This window comes from Carassius auratus, chromosome 2 (genome assembly GCF_003368295.1).
Source record: "Carassius auratus strain Wakin chromosome 2, ASM336829v1, whole genome shotgun sequence".
In the NCBI taxonomy this organism is placed as follows: Eukaryota; Metazoa; Chordata; class Actinopteri; order Cypriniformes; family Cyprinidae; genus Carassius; species Carassius auratus.
Window position 1 is genome coordinate 462,302 of NC_039244.1, and position 14,483 is coordinate 476,784.

The 14,483-nt window shown below is 44.2% G+C and overlaps 1 long non-coding RNA gene across 1 annotated transcript in view; it reads right to left on the reverse strand.

Moving 5' to 3' along the window:
• Positions 1-1,911: 1,911 nt before the first annotated feature.
• LOC113111431 (uncharacterized) overlaps positions 1,912-14,483 on the reverse strand; it is a 16,565-nt gene continuing 3,993 nt past the window's right edge. The window contains exons 2-3 of the long non-coding RNA XR_003293320.1: positions 5,637-5,718; positions 1,912-2,486 (exon numbers count right to left, since the gene is read on the reverse strand). This is a non-coding gene — a long non-coding RNA (uncharacterized LOC113111431). The remainder of the gene's footprint in view (positions 2,487-5,636; positions 5,719-14,483) is intronic.

The window sequence follows — 14,483 nt, forward strand, 5'->3', positions numbered from 1 at the left end:
CACACTCACACACACAGGAACACGCATAAACACACACACACATGCACACACAAGAACACAAACAACACAAGAACACACACACACACACAAGAACACAAACAACACAAGAACACACACACACAAAAACACACACAGGAACACGCATAAACAAACAAACAGACACACACACACTCACACACACAAACAAACACATACACACACAAGAACACTCATGAACACACACACACACACAGAAGAATACTCATGAACACACACACACACAAAAACACACACAGGAACACGCATAAACACACACACACACACACACACACACGCACACACAAGAACACACATACACAAAAACACACACAGGAACACTCATAAACACACACACACACACACACACACACACACGCACACACAAGAACACACATGAACACACACGCAGGAACACGCATGAACGCACAAGAACACATATGAACACATATACATTAACACACATACCCACAAGCACGTATGAACACACAAGAACACGCATGAACACACATACACACACGAACACGCATGAACACACACAAAAACACAGGAACACGCATAAACACACACACACACACACGCACACACACACAAGAACACACATGAACACACGCAGGAACACGCATGAATGCACAAGAACACATATGAACACATATACATTAACACACATACCCACAAGCACGTATGAACACACAAGAACACGCATGAACACACATACACACAAGAACACGCATGAACACACACAAAAACACAGGAACACGCATGAACACACACACACACACACACACAAACACACACACACCCACAAGAACACTCATGAACACACACAGACACACGAACACACATGAACACACAAGAAACACGCATGAACACACGCAGGAACACGCATGAATGCACAAGAACACATATGAACACATTTACATTAACACACATACCCACAAGCACGTATGAACACACAAGAACACGCATGAACACACATACACACACGAACACGCATGAACACACACAAAAACACAGGAACACGCATGAACACACACACACACACACACAAACACACACACACACACCCACAAGAACACTCATGAACACACACAGACACACGAACACACATGAACACACAAGAAACACGCATGAACACACATGAACACGCATACATGAACACATACACCCACAAACATGCGTGAGCACGCATGAACACACACACACACACAAACAAACACATACCCCCAAGAACATGCATGAACACACACAAACACAAGAACATGCATGAACATGCACGAACACACAAGAACACACATGAACACACATACATGAACACATATACCCACAAACATGCATGAACACACAAGAGCACGCATTAACACACACACACGAACACACAAGAACTTGCATGAACACGTACATGAAAATACATGAAAACACAAGAACACGCACACACACAAACACACAGAGACACACAAACGAACACGCATGGACAGACAAGAACATGCACAAACACACAAGAACAGGCATGAACATACACTAACACACAAGAACACACATGAACACACACACGAACACATACACACATGTATACATGAACACATACACCAACAAACACGCATGAACACACAAGAACACGCATGAACACACACACACACACAAACAAACACATTCAAACAAACACGCATGAACACACAAGAACACACACACAGACACACACACACAAACACACAAGACCATACATGAACACACATACATGAACACATACACCCACAAACATGCATGAACACACAAGAACACGCATGAACACACACACACACAAAAATATACATACACGAACATACATGAACACACACACACACACACACACACACACATACATACACGAACATGCATGAACACACACACACACACACATGAACACGCATGAATACAGACAAACACGCATGAACACACACATACGTATAGAACCATGACTTCTGTGTACCGTTACACCTCTACTTTTAAGTGACGTCTGAATCAATGCGATCAATATAACTGCATTTCCAAACAATAAAAAATTCTCAAATCTGTGCTGAACTCATAAATCCATGTAAAACATTTTAATGAATCTTTGGTGACATGATATAAAATGGCCTCCTCAGTCACACTGATTGTAGTACAGCTGCGCTTTCTTTATTCTAGAATTATTTTTTGTAAGAGAGAGAATTCACTTTCATTCCAGTGTCCAGCAGACACAAATATTTCTGTTTTAATAATTCATTACAGTAAAATATCATCAGCCTCTGCTTAGTTTCCATGATGACATCCCATCATAAAGGACATGCATTGTTACCATACCAACAACAGCCTGTTAGAGCACATGGAGACCTACATAAAGAGTCACAGGAGTTCTGCAGGAAGATGAAGAAGAACAGCAGCAGGGAGCGGAGAGGAACTCTGCCCCAGACAGCCATGACCCTCGACTCCACGACTGACATCCAGACGCACTGCAGACAGAGAGAGAAACACTCAACAGCAGCGCAGAAACACAACACACACAAAGATGGGAGGCCGTTTGAGGCAAACCCATTGAAAACTTGTGATATACACTGAAACACTTGTGCGTAAAAGTGAATAACTTGCGATACACACTGAAACACTTGCTATACACACTGAAACACCTGCGATACACACTGAAACACCTGCGATACACACTGAAACACCTGCGATACACACTGAAACACCTGCGATTCACACCGAAACACTTGATATACACACTGAAACACATGCGATTCACACTGAAACACCTGCGATACACACTGAAACACCTGCGGTACACACTGAAACACCTGCGATACACACAGAAACACTTGCGATACACACTGAAACACATGCGATTCACACTGAAACACCTGCGATACACACTGAAACACCTGCGATACACACTGAAACACCTGCTATACACACTGAAACACCTGCGATTCACACTGAAACACCTGCGATACACACTGAAACACCTGCGATACACACTGAAACACATGCGATTCACACTGAAACACCTGCGATACACACTGAAACACCTGCGATTCACACCGAAACACTTGCGATTCACACCGAAACACTTGCGATACACACCGAAACACCTGCGATACACACCGAAACACTTGATATACACACTGAAACACCGTGGTACACACTGAAACACTTGCGGTACACATTGAAACACTTGCGGTACACACTGAAACACTTGCGATACACACTGAAACACTTGCGCTACACACAGAAACACTTGCGCTACACACAGAAACACTTGCGATACACACCGAAACACTTGCGGTACACACTGAAACACTTGCGGTACACATTGAACCACTTGCGGTACACACTGAAACACTTGCGATACACACCGAAACACTTGCGGTACACACCGAAACACTTGCGGTACACATTGAAACACTTGCGGTACACATTGAAACACTTGCGGTACACACTGAAACACTTGCGATACACACTGAAACACCTGCGATACACACTGACACACTTGCGGTACACACTGAAACACTTGCGATACACACTGAAACACTTGCGATACACACTGAAACACCTGCGATACACACTGAAACACTTGCGATACACACTGAAACACCTGCGATACACACTGAAACACTTGCGATACACACTGAAACACCTGCGATACACACTGAAACACTTGCGGTACACACTGAAACACTTGCGGTACACACTGAAACACTTGCGATACACACTGAAACACCTGCGATACACACTGAAACACCGGCGATACACACTGAAACACTTGCGGTACACACTGAAACACTTGCGGTACACACTGAAACACTTGCGATACACACTGAAACACCTGCGATACACACTGAAACACTTGCGCTACACACTGAAACACTTGATATCAAGTGTTTCAGTGTGTACGTTTCCAATGGGTTTCACCTCAAACGGCCTCCAATACACACACACTCTTACATGCACATTCTCTCTCTCTCTCTAACACACACACTCACACTCTCTCTCACCCACACACACAAACACTCTTACACACACACTCTCTCACACACACACACACTCACACACACACACACACTCTCTCTCTCTCTCACACACACATACACACATTTTCTTTAAGTCCTGAGTTTCCTGTCAGTGAAAAAACAAAGCAGAATCGATGGATGCAGAGTCTGTTGTTGATGGTCATGTTCTTGATATATGCAGCAAGTTAATGAAATACAGTAAAAATATATATATATATATAATTTTCAGTCATTTCTGCATGATCATTTGATTTGCCATGTTGCATTTGTTGGGAATCTTGCAAAGAAAATTGCATTTCTTTAATTTTAAATCTTACATCATTGAAAAATATACTAAAAATAATCTTACATTAATATGTGTGAAAACATATAACACAAATAATTCTGCAGTTCATTTTGGACCATATTGTATTTTTATGGCACATGACTGAAGTGGATCATCGCTGCGAGTATTTCTGGGTCTCATGCAGTCGCGGCTCATTACTGCGATTATACAACGGGTGTTTAATACAGTTGATGCTTTTTTGGTCTGTTGATAAGAACAAACATGCACTCAAACAGAGGAGAGTAAAGTGCTGCTGTTCACAGCCATCATCTCACCATCACTCCACTCCTGCACAGATGGATGTTTTACGAGAGAGCCCATTAATTATTGAAAAGCTTCCCAGGCATTGTGCGTTTTACTCTCGTCCTTCACGTTAAGTGCAGTGTGGACCGCCGTCTTCCGGGAGCGATGCAGCACAGACTCACAAAACATCCACAGCCAGGAGGCAATATTTACTCTGAAAAATCGATTATTCCCATCCAGGGCTGCATGCAGGTGTGCGGCGATCTGATATCAATCGGCTCCTCATTACCTGCACGATTTGTTTTTCACACTCAGACAATAACAGAAGACAGATCCGCACACATGCTAATCTCATTTATGAGCAGCACTAACATTTGAGATGCTAAAATACAACACTGAATTCACAGCTGAACTGAGGAACGAGTCTGGCCTCATCACCACAGTAAAAACACCCAGTAATCTCCTCGAGCGGGTAATCGCTCCATCCGTTGAGCGTCTGATTGCAGCGTGTCGACCGTCCAGACAATCGCTCGGGTCACAACCCGCTTACATCCTGCCAGATGTTGAGTGGCTCCACAAACACAGTTGAACACGGGATCATCAAACAGCAGCTAAAGACCAGCACGAGCATATGCTGACAGAACGAGCCGTGTTTTAACTGTTCAAATACACCATTACTTCTAAACTGCTTGGTGCAGAATGTGGCTAATGCCTTCACAGGAGATCTCAGAGGTGTTGCTAAATGCATGCAAATGTGCAACTAATATGCAGATGGAATCCACACTGTCAGGTCATCAACAGTAAAGTGTTAAACGAACACACTTCTGGAAAAGAGTTTATTTCCTTCGCTTGAGGAAACGACTGAGGAAGAGTTGGGCTTTGCTGTCAGGCCTGTCAGAGTTCAATCAAGACACCTTCACAGATCCATGACACGCTCCAGAAGAGACACGTCCAAAAATAGAGGAAGTGAAGGCATGTTAATATCCAGCATACACACAAACACACACACACAGATGACAGATACTCACCGCACTCGTTTCTCTTTTTTCTAGATGTGTTTGAGCTTCATGACCTGGTTTTCATAATCCTCAGTGGTCTGATCCTGTATTCCTGCAACCAGACAGCACATAGAAGAACAAATATTAAATGATATTTAAATAAACAAATATTATATAACAAATAGGAAGATGTGCCTAATAATGTGGTGACACCATGCCTTACACTGATTTTACCACGAGAAAGAGTTATTCTCACACAACATGATCTGTCTGAACTTCACAATGTTAGGAAATAACAACACTCATGTCTTTTAAAATCTGAACTGTCTCCTTAAATCATTCTGTTATATTCCTGTTTATTTCTGTGAAATATTTGTTTTTATATAAAGCACTACAGAAATAAATGTGACTTGACTTGAGCATTTGACTGTATTGTTGGAGACTAGTTGAGTTTGCTAAAAGAGCATCTAAACAGCTGTTTGTTGATCTATTCGTTAACATTAACCCATGCATGTGAATCCAACGGGAAGCCGCTTCAGATTATATATTCTGAAGACAAATGTGGTGTATTTTCCCAGAATACCCTGCAGTAATTAACAATTAGAGTACAACAAGATATAATATCATATAGTTCTGTCTTTCTGTCATCCACATCAGCTTCCAAACTGGAAGACTCCAGCTTCTCTCCCTGTATCTGAAGCTGTTTCTTATCTGTGCTGCATCCAGGCATATCTTGTCTTACTGTTGCCTAGTCAACCACCTCTGCCCCTCTCTCTGGCTCTCTCTCTCTCTCGCTCTCTCTCTCTCTCTATCTCGATCTCTCTATCTCTCAAGCTCTCTCTCTTTCGCTCTCTCTGTCTCTCTCTCAATTCAATTCAATTAAATTTTTCAATTCAAATGAGCTTTATTAGCATGACTGTGGAACACAATGTTGCCAAAGCATCAACATATTATATATAAATAATAAAACAAACAAACAAAACATATATTTACAAATCATGTCATATGTAGCATAGTAAATGTAAATAAATAGATAAATAAACACAATTTATCCTAATCTCTCTCTCTCTCGCTCTTTCGCTCTCTCTATCTCTCGCTCGCTCTCTCGCTCGCTCTCTCTATCTCCCGCTCGCTCTCTCTGTCTCTCTCTCTCTCGCTCTCTCTATCTCTCTGTCCGTCTCTCTCTCTATCTCTCTCTCCCTCTCTATCTCTCTGTCTGTCTCTCTCTCTCTTGCTCTCTCGATCTCTCTATCTCTCAAGCTCTCTCTGTCTCTATCTCTCAAGCTCTCTCTCTCTCGCTCTCTCTGTCTCTCTCTCTCTCTCTCTCTCTCTCGCTCTTTCACTCTCTCTATCTCTCGCTCGCTCTCTCTGTCTCTCGCTCGCTCTCTCTGTCTCTCTCTCTCTCGCTCTCTCTATCTCTCTGTCTCTCTCTCTCTCTCTCTCTCTGTCCCTCTCTCTCTGCAGTGTCTTCATCACTGCTGGCTGTGTTTGCAGATCCACGGATCAGACCAGCGCCGCTGGGAATATGGTATCTATGGCAACCGACCAAACCAGCCATCAGATGTGATTGGTGTCATGTGACCCTGAGCTCTGAGTCTGAGGTCACTGATGACATTCATTGCCTAATATATTGCTATTTAAAATCCAAATGCATGCAAAAATCGTCTAAGGTTATGTATATAACCCTGGCTCCTCGAAGGAACGAGACGCTGCGTCGAGGATGCTTTGGGGAATACCTCCAGCGTGAATAATGTGTGTAATCAGTCCAATGGATGGGCGAGACGTCATAGACGGGTAATGTCAGAGACCAGGAAGCAAAAAAACATGATCGGAGAAAAACAGGTAACCAGCCTCATGAGTCTTGACCCCCAGGAGAGGTGAGATCAGAGGACTTGAGGCTTAGGATAGCATCCTGATCACCACTTAGCATTAGCTTCTTCTGGCCAGAGGCTTCAGCCTCAGCGCACCATGGAGGAAACATGTAACCAGAGGGTTTCTGCACACTGACTGGCCACCGAGAGGGGTGTGGTAGGCCACCATGGCTGCCATGTAGACATTCAGGGTGGAGTAGGTCAACCCTGCGGAGAGCCTGCAGGAATTCCAGCACTGTACCAACCGGGCAGTTAACTGAGTCCAGCTGCGGTGTCCGCAACGAGAAGTGAAAAGCTTCCACTTCAAGGCATGCAGTTTCCTCGTTGAGGGAGCTCTGGATTGGAGAATGGTCTCAACCACCTCGGTTGAGAGATTGGAAGCTAAGAGTTGTTCTTCCTCAGAGACCACATCTACAGACTCTAAGCTCCATGCATGGGCACACCCTTCGCCTGTGAGAGGAGATCTCTCCTGACGGGAACCTCCCATAGAGTGCCATCAAAAAGAGAAATCAGGCCCAGGAAACATAACCAGCCCGGCCAGAACAAGGCTACTAACAGCAGCCGGACTCCATCCCAGACCGCGGGCAGGGTTGTCAACTCATGACCGCACCCCAGCTGGTGAGGGACGTGTCCGTCGCTAGCATACACGGCGACAAGGAGCTCTCAGCACCGGGCCCTGAGACAAGAACCAAGGTTTTCTCCACATGCCTAAGGCACGTAGGCATGTCTAAGGCACCACTGCATGACCTTTAGCATGTGAAGTGGGTTTCCCCTTGGGGAGAACCCCTTGGTCTTGAGCCTCCACTGTAGGGGTCTCATGTACAGCAGTCCAAAAGCATTCATGTTGGACGCAGCTGCCATCAGACCCAGCAATCTCCGAGAATGCTTGAGAGTGAATGTCTGAGAGTGACTGCAGAGTCGACTCGATCTGAGCAGGTGACATACGTGCCTGCATCGTGGTCAAATCCCACACCATGCCCAGATATGTGATTCTTTGTACTGGAGAAAACACACTTTCCTTGGCATTAAGTCTTAACCCCAGCTCTTTCATGTGAGCGAGAACGACACCTCGATGCCGAACCGTTATCTGCTTCGATTGAGCTAATATTAACCAGTCGTCAATGTGGTTGAGTCGTGAAAGTGTGGGGTGAAAGTGCAAGGCCAGAGGAAGATCCATATTGGTACGCTTTTGCCCTCAAAAACAAACCTCAGGAACCTCCGATGAAGAAGGATGGAGATGAGTGCATCTTTTTGATAGATCGTGACACACCAGTCCTCGGACTTGGCCTGTGCAAGTGTGCTGAACTTCAGTCCCTTGACTGAGAGGTTCAAAAAGCGCAGATCTTAAAAAGGACACAACACCTAATCCTTCCTCGGAACAGTGAAGTACCGGCTGTAGGACCTGGACTCTGCAACCCAAGGAGGGACCACCTCGATGGCCTCCGTCCTCAGAGAGAGTCTACTTCTGTTCCATTACCAGAGCCTGGTTGGGGCCCAGCAGAACTAGATTCTGTGGCCTCTCACTACAGTGTGCAGCACCCACTGAGACACATTTGGCATGCTGCCAAATAGTTTTCATGCTGCCAAATAGTCTACTAAGGGAATCAGCCTCTCAAGACTGGCCTCTGGTGCTCCTAGAACCTCTGGAAACCTCCCAGGATGTCGCGAGCCTCTTAGCACAGCTACGTTTCCGGGCGGTATCTGAGAGAAGCACTCGCTGGAGATCGCTGCGCCCTGGAACACCGGCAGGGATGGCAGAACGATCTCCTGAGGGCACTGAGGAGAGACGGGCACTCTGTAATGTGAGGTACACCACTCTTCCACAGAGGGAGCTGGCCCTCAAAACATCCTAGGCAGAACCACTTTCCACTAGAAGCCTTCGGCCTGGGAGCACCACTCTAACGTCTGCGGAGTGCAGAAGTGACACTGCTTGCACGAGGGGCAGGAACACGGCTGTGACTGTCCTGCCCAGCAGCCCCTGACCTTGCCCTGACTTCCACAACCTCCTCAGAGGAAGAGCGGTAAACACGTGTCACACAAGAAATTACATCCCAAGAGCCCCTGTACATCTAACTTCACACAGTCAGATAAATATGTAATTTTATTCCTCAGAATTAAATGTAGTCAACAACCAGGCAAGTCAACACGGTCTGGTGTAAAAAAATGAAAATCAAAATGAAACAATGCAATTGGCCTCACCAGCATGCATGTCTATTTTTTTTTCAATCAGTCACACAAACACCATCAGTCTCCTCAGAGAAAGATGAATGCTGCAGTGAGCTGTGCTGAGGGTGAAGAAACCGCAGCTCTGGCTTCCAAGCCTCGAGAACGAGCTTTAGCTCTAGTGAACACGGATGGAGATAGGTCGAGCCGTCTCCAACCCGTTCGCCAGATCATGTGTGATTCCAGGTATCGCGGTCGCCGCCGTGCCTCAGCAGCAGCGCGACTGCAACCATAAGATCGCATGCACGGAGCTCCTCGAGAGCTGACACTGTGCGCTTCACTCTCAAGCAGACAACACACGAGCTGCGTGTGTCCCTACCCTAACAGAAGGCTGGTTGCCGGCTTCGCAGCTCATGCTTTTATGCTTCCTGGTCTCTGACGTCACCCGCCTATGACGTCTCGCCCATCCATTGGACTGATTTCACACGTTATTCAGAGACGTCACACTAGAGGCCTTCCCCAAAGCGTCCTCTACACAGCTCCAGTTCCTGAAGAGGAACTAAAGTTTTTTTGTTTTTTTTTTACATAAAGTAAATTTTGTTTTTATAATGAAATTATTTTCTTAACAGGAAACACTTGCTTGTTGTTTAAAAACATTGAAATTATTTAAATATGATACTGATTTTTTAATGAATTCTCATTGGATTCAAGTATAGAGAATAAAAAAGTCAAGCTTCCAGGTGCACAGCTGCCGCTCAGTGGTGAGGTTTAACCAGATAACCAGGTAAAGACACTGTGTGACAGCTCCAAACATGCTGAATCACTTCTGTACTTTGTATTTTCGCGAGCGCTGGTCTGTTAATATCCTGTTAGAATAAACTGTTTGAGTAAACAGCTCTGAACGTGTAATGCTTTAATGACAAGCTCATGCTAACATCACAGACTCGACACAGTTTATGATGGTCAGTTGAGTGAGCTGGTGGTCAGTAGTTGAGTGGGGTTAGGGGTTAAGCTCTGGCTGGTCGTCTTACAGCGCGTGAATGAGTCTCCAGCTGTCGCGGGTCAACAGACAGACAAATGACAGGCGTACGGTTCGTGCAGGCTACAAGCCGCTTATGGAGGGTGACGGAAGCAGATGCGCAGCTGCTCAATGTTTAATGAAGCTAGCGCCAGCACAGATGTGTATGAAAATGACACTAATGCTCAACAGTTCCTCTACGAACAAGATCCAGTCAGACTCATGACCTCAGGTTCAGAGCGAGGATGTTCTGTGTCTCTGTGTGAATGAACGCAGAAGTTCCTCTCAACACATGAGCTTCATCTCCAGAGCTGCTCCGAGTCTCTTCAGCGGAGCGTTAAACACACACAGATCGGTTCAACCTGAAGAAATCAGGACACGAATATATTATATTGTGTGCTAAAATCTACTTCTCAAAGTAATAATTATAATAATTTGAAGGAATATACATACAATCAAGATATATTTTCATCAATGTTTTAATGTAAATTATGTTGTGCTGCATCTTATTTGACAAAAAATCTAAATGCATATTTTCTAAATATATTTTCATTTGACCAGATTTTAAAATAGTGAATTCATTATTACAATTTTAATAATTACATTTTTAATTCTAATTATATTTACATTTTTGTATGGTAAATTTGCTTTCAATAGTAAAACACTGAATGAAGAAAAAATACAATGCAAAACATTTAGTAAAAAATAAATAGGGCCCTTAATTAAATAGCACAGATGTAAATCAGTAATGAAACACACATTTAAAGATTTAATTTCCTTCTCCTGTAAACGGTGTCAGATCCAGTGACTGCTTCACGACAGACAGTGGTCCTTCAGACCCGTCCACGCTCTGAGACGCCGGTCGTGTGTGTGTGAGCTCTACAGAGTCTGCGCTCCAGTGTGACGAGCTGTAATTCAGTTCAACAGAAAAGTCTTCGATCCTCAGAACAAATGGTAAAAAAACGTCTGTTCTGACGCAGAGCTCAAACCCCTGCAGACTACAACTGGAAGCCGTCCAGAGATATTTAACTCACAGAGCATTGTCAGATCTTGCCGTTAGCTTTATCTAGTGCTTGCTAACCCTCACACGAGCAGAAGACCCAACCGTCCTTCCCACAGAGAGAGCATGAGTCTGAGAATCAGCGCTGACGGACAGATCTCTGGACTCCTGATGACGCTGGTGTGTTTCAGCGCGGACAGATGGCCAGCACACGTGAAGCTCGCAGGGACACAGGGGAAAACACACGGGACGGAGCGAGAGCAACGGAGGCACGTCATGGAGACACATCTGGTGACATGAAGCAGCTGAAATCCTTCTGAATGTCAGTTTTTTGGTATCTGTGCACCACATTAATTATGATGATTTAAGGCCATAACTGACAAATATTAGAAAACAGACAATGGACTCTGATTGGATAAACACCAGACACACAATCTGCATTAATGAGGTGTGAACAGTCACATCCCATCAACTAATTATAATAACAAGCACCTGATATTTAGCCTTTTCAGACAATAAAACAGTAAAACTTTCAATAGCCTATATGGCCTGCATTTTGAGTAAATATTTAAATATTAAATATGAAGAATAATCTCATGCTTTCATTGAACTGGGTTAAATATATCAACAACAGACACATGATCTCTGGGTATCAATATTGCTATCTGATGAACCCATAATGGTCAGCCGCTGCACATAAACACACTATAAGATTACATGCTTTTGGTTGGATGTGAAGCTTCATATAAAACCATATCTGAGGGGTCAGAATAACCTCTTCATATGACATGAGTGAACATTTCCAGAACAGTACAAGAATCAAAAATCATATGATATGACCATGTCCATGCATCCAGAGAAAGTCACTTATCACAGCTTCATGATTCACTGTGGAATTGAACCGTTGCGCTCCCTGCGGTCTCTTAAAGCCCAGACTAAAGATGCAGGGGGATGACTCTGAACTTCAGATCATTAGAGCAGCAGATATATAGAACAAACACTAAACCTGAGCAAATACTGTGATATGCAGACGCTCAGAGCATCAGACGCAGGTGAACAGCAAATGACGACGCTGTTCTGTTCATAACATCGTCTCAAAACCACCCTCTGCTCCGGAAACAGGCCTCGCAAAGCCCTGATCATCCTTTATAATCTTCTGTTATTACACATGAGAGAATGACACACATCAGCTCCGTCTGAGAGAGAGAGCTCCACTGTGACCTGCAGCTTCACCAGCAGCGAGAACCAAAGTCCAGTAAGATCAGGAACACACTCTCTCTCTCTCTCTCTCTCTCTCTGTCTCTCTCTCTCTCTCTCTCTGTGTCTCTCTCTCTCTCTCTCTGTCTCTCTCTCTCTCTCTCTCTGCCCCCCCCCACCCCCACAGAATGTTAACATAAAATCGGTTTTCAAATCTTTTTTGTAAACATTTATTAGCGACCCTACAGGTATGTGTTGGTGTAAATACATATTTATTACAGTGTGTGTGAGAGTGTGTGTGTGTGTGTGTGTGTATATTGTACTCTGGCAAATATGGCCAAATTGCTTCTGAATCATAACTCTCAGGGCAACAGCTGCATAGATTCACATCATCATTATACAAGACTTCTTATCTTTATTTTGCATCTCAAGTAAATGCATCTCGATTTAAGAATCTTTATATACTTGTAGAAGAAAGCTAGTCAGAAATCATAAGGAAATCATTTTCAGCAGTCTGCCCGAACAGCATGTGGAACGACTGTTCATCTGTTTATCATTGAGCGGTTATTATTTCCATATGAATGTCTCTTTGACATGGTCAAACTCAATTCCCCGCTCTAACACAAACTGTATCTAAAGCTGCTTTAACCCAGAAGCCTGAGGTCTTTATCCTGAGGTCTTTATCTGATCGCCGGACACTGAGTGACGAGTTATTGACCGCATGGATTGATGTCACCTGCTCTTGTGAACGAAGTCAGTAAATTTCAAGGCCAAAAAAAATCAATATTAAAGAGCAAATGAGGAACAGAACGACAGGACATCTGCTCTCAGCACATAAACATTCATCTGTTCCTCAGCTTCATGATGTGACCCAACAGAAGGGGTCCAGTCTGGTGAGGTCAGAGGTCAACACAGCAGCATATGGACACTGGTATACATTAATCAAAACAGAGCGAACACAAACCAGATGCTGCTGACCCACACGGATCAATGCCATCTTCACTGGAATCTGCTGCGTGTGAAGAGACGCGTCTGAACGGAGGAACAGAGGAACAGAGATCCTTCAGAGAGTGTGTGGCTTACACTTCCTGGCTTTCTCTGTGTAAATTCAGAGCTTCAGAGTATTGTTTTAAAATAAAATTCCCAGTGGGTGTTGTCGATGAGTTTTACTGTATACAGATCTCTCTATATGAAGCACACGCTCCCAGCCGAGGGTGATGAGATTATATTCATTAACAACGATGAGACAAATATAACGTGACAGCATGCTTCTCACACAGTGTGCATCCAGTGTTCATATTCTCTTAATATTCAAGATGAACATATTTACAAAGTGCCGGGGCGCCGCACATGAAATCTCAATCATCCAACTGCCAGCAGCGAATTACATTTAGGGGCAGCCAATCAGAGCCAGGAGTGTCAAGTGGCTCCGCCTCCGTACAGCAGCCTCACGTGACTCAGATTCAGACGATTCAAAGCCAAGCATCTAAACTGAACATTTATCTCGCCCGGTCAGGCCTGGATTACCTGGTTTGAGTTCAGCTGTGACAGAAAACCTCTCCAGTGACTCCATGACCCTGACCTCTGACCTCTAACCTGATTAACCCTAACCTTGCTTACTTCAGGTA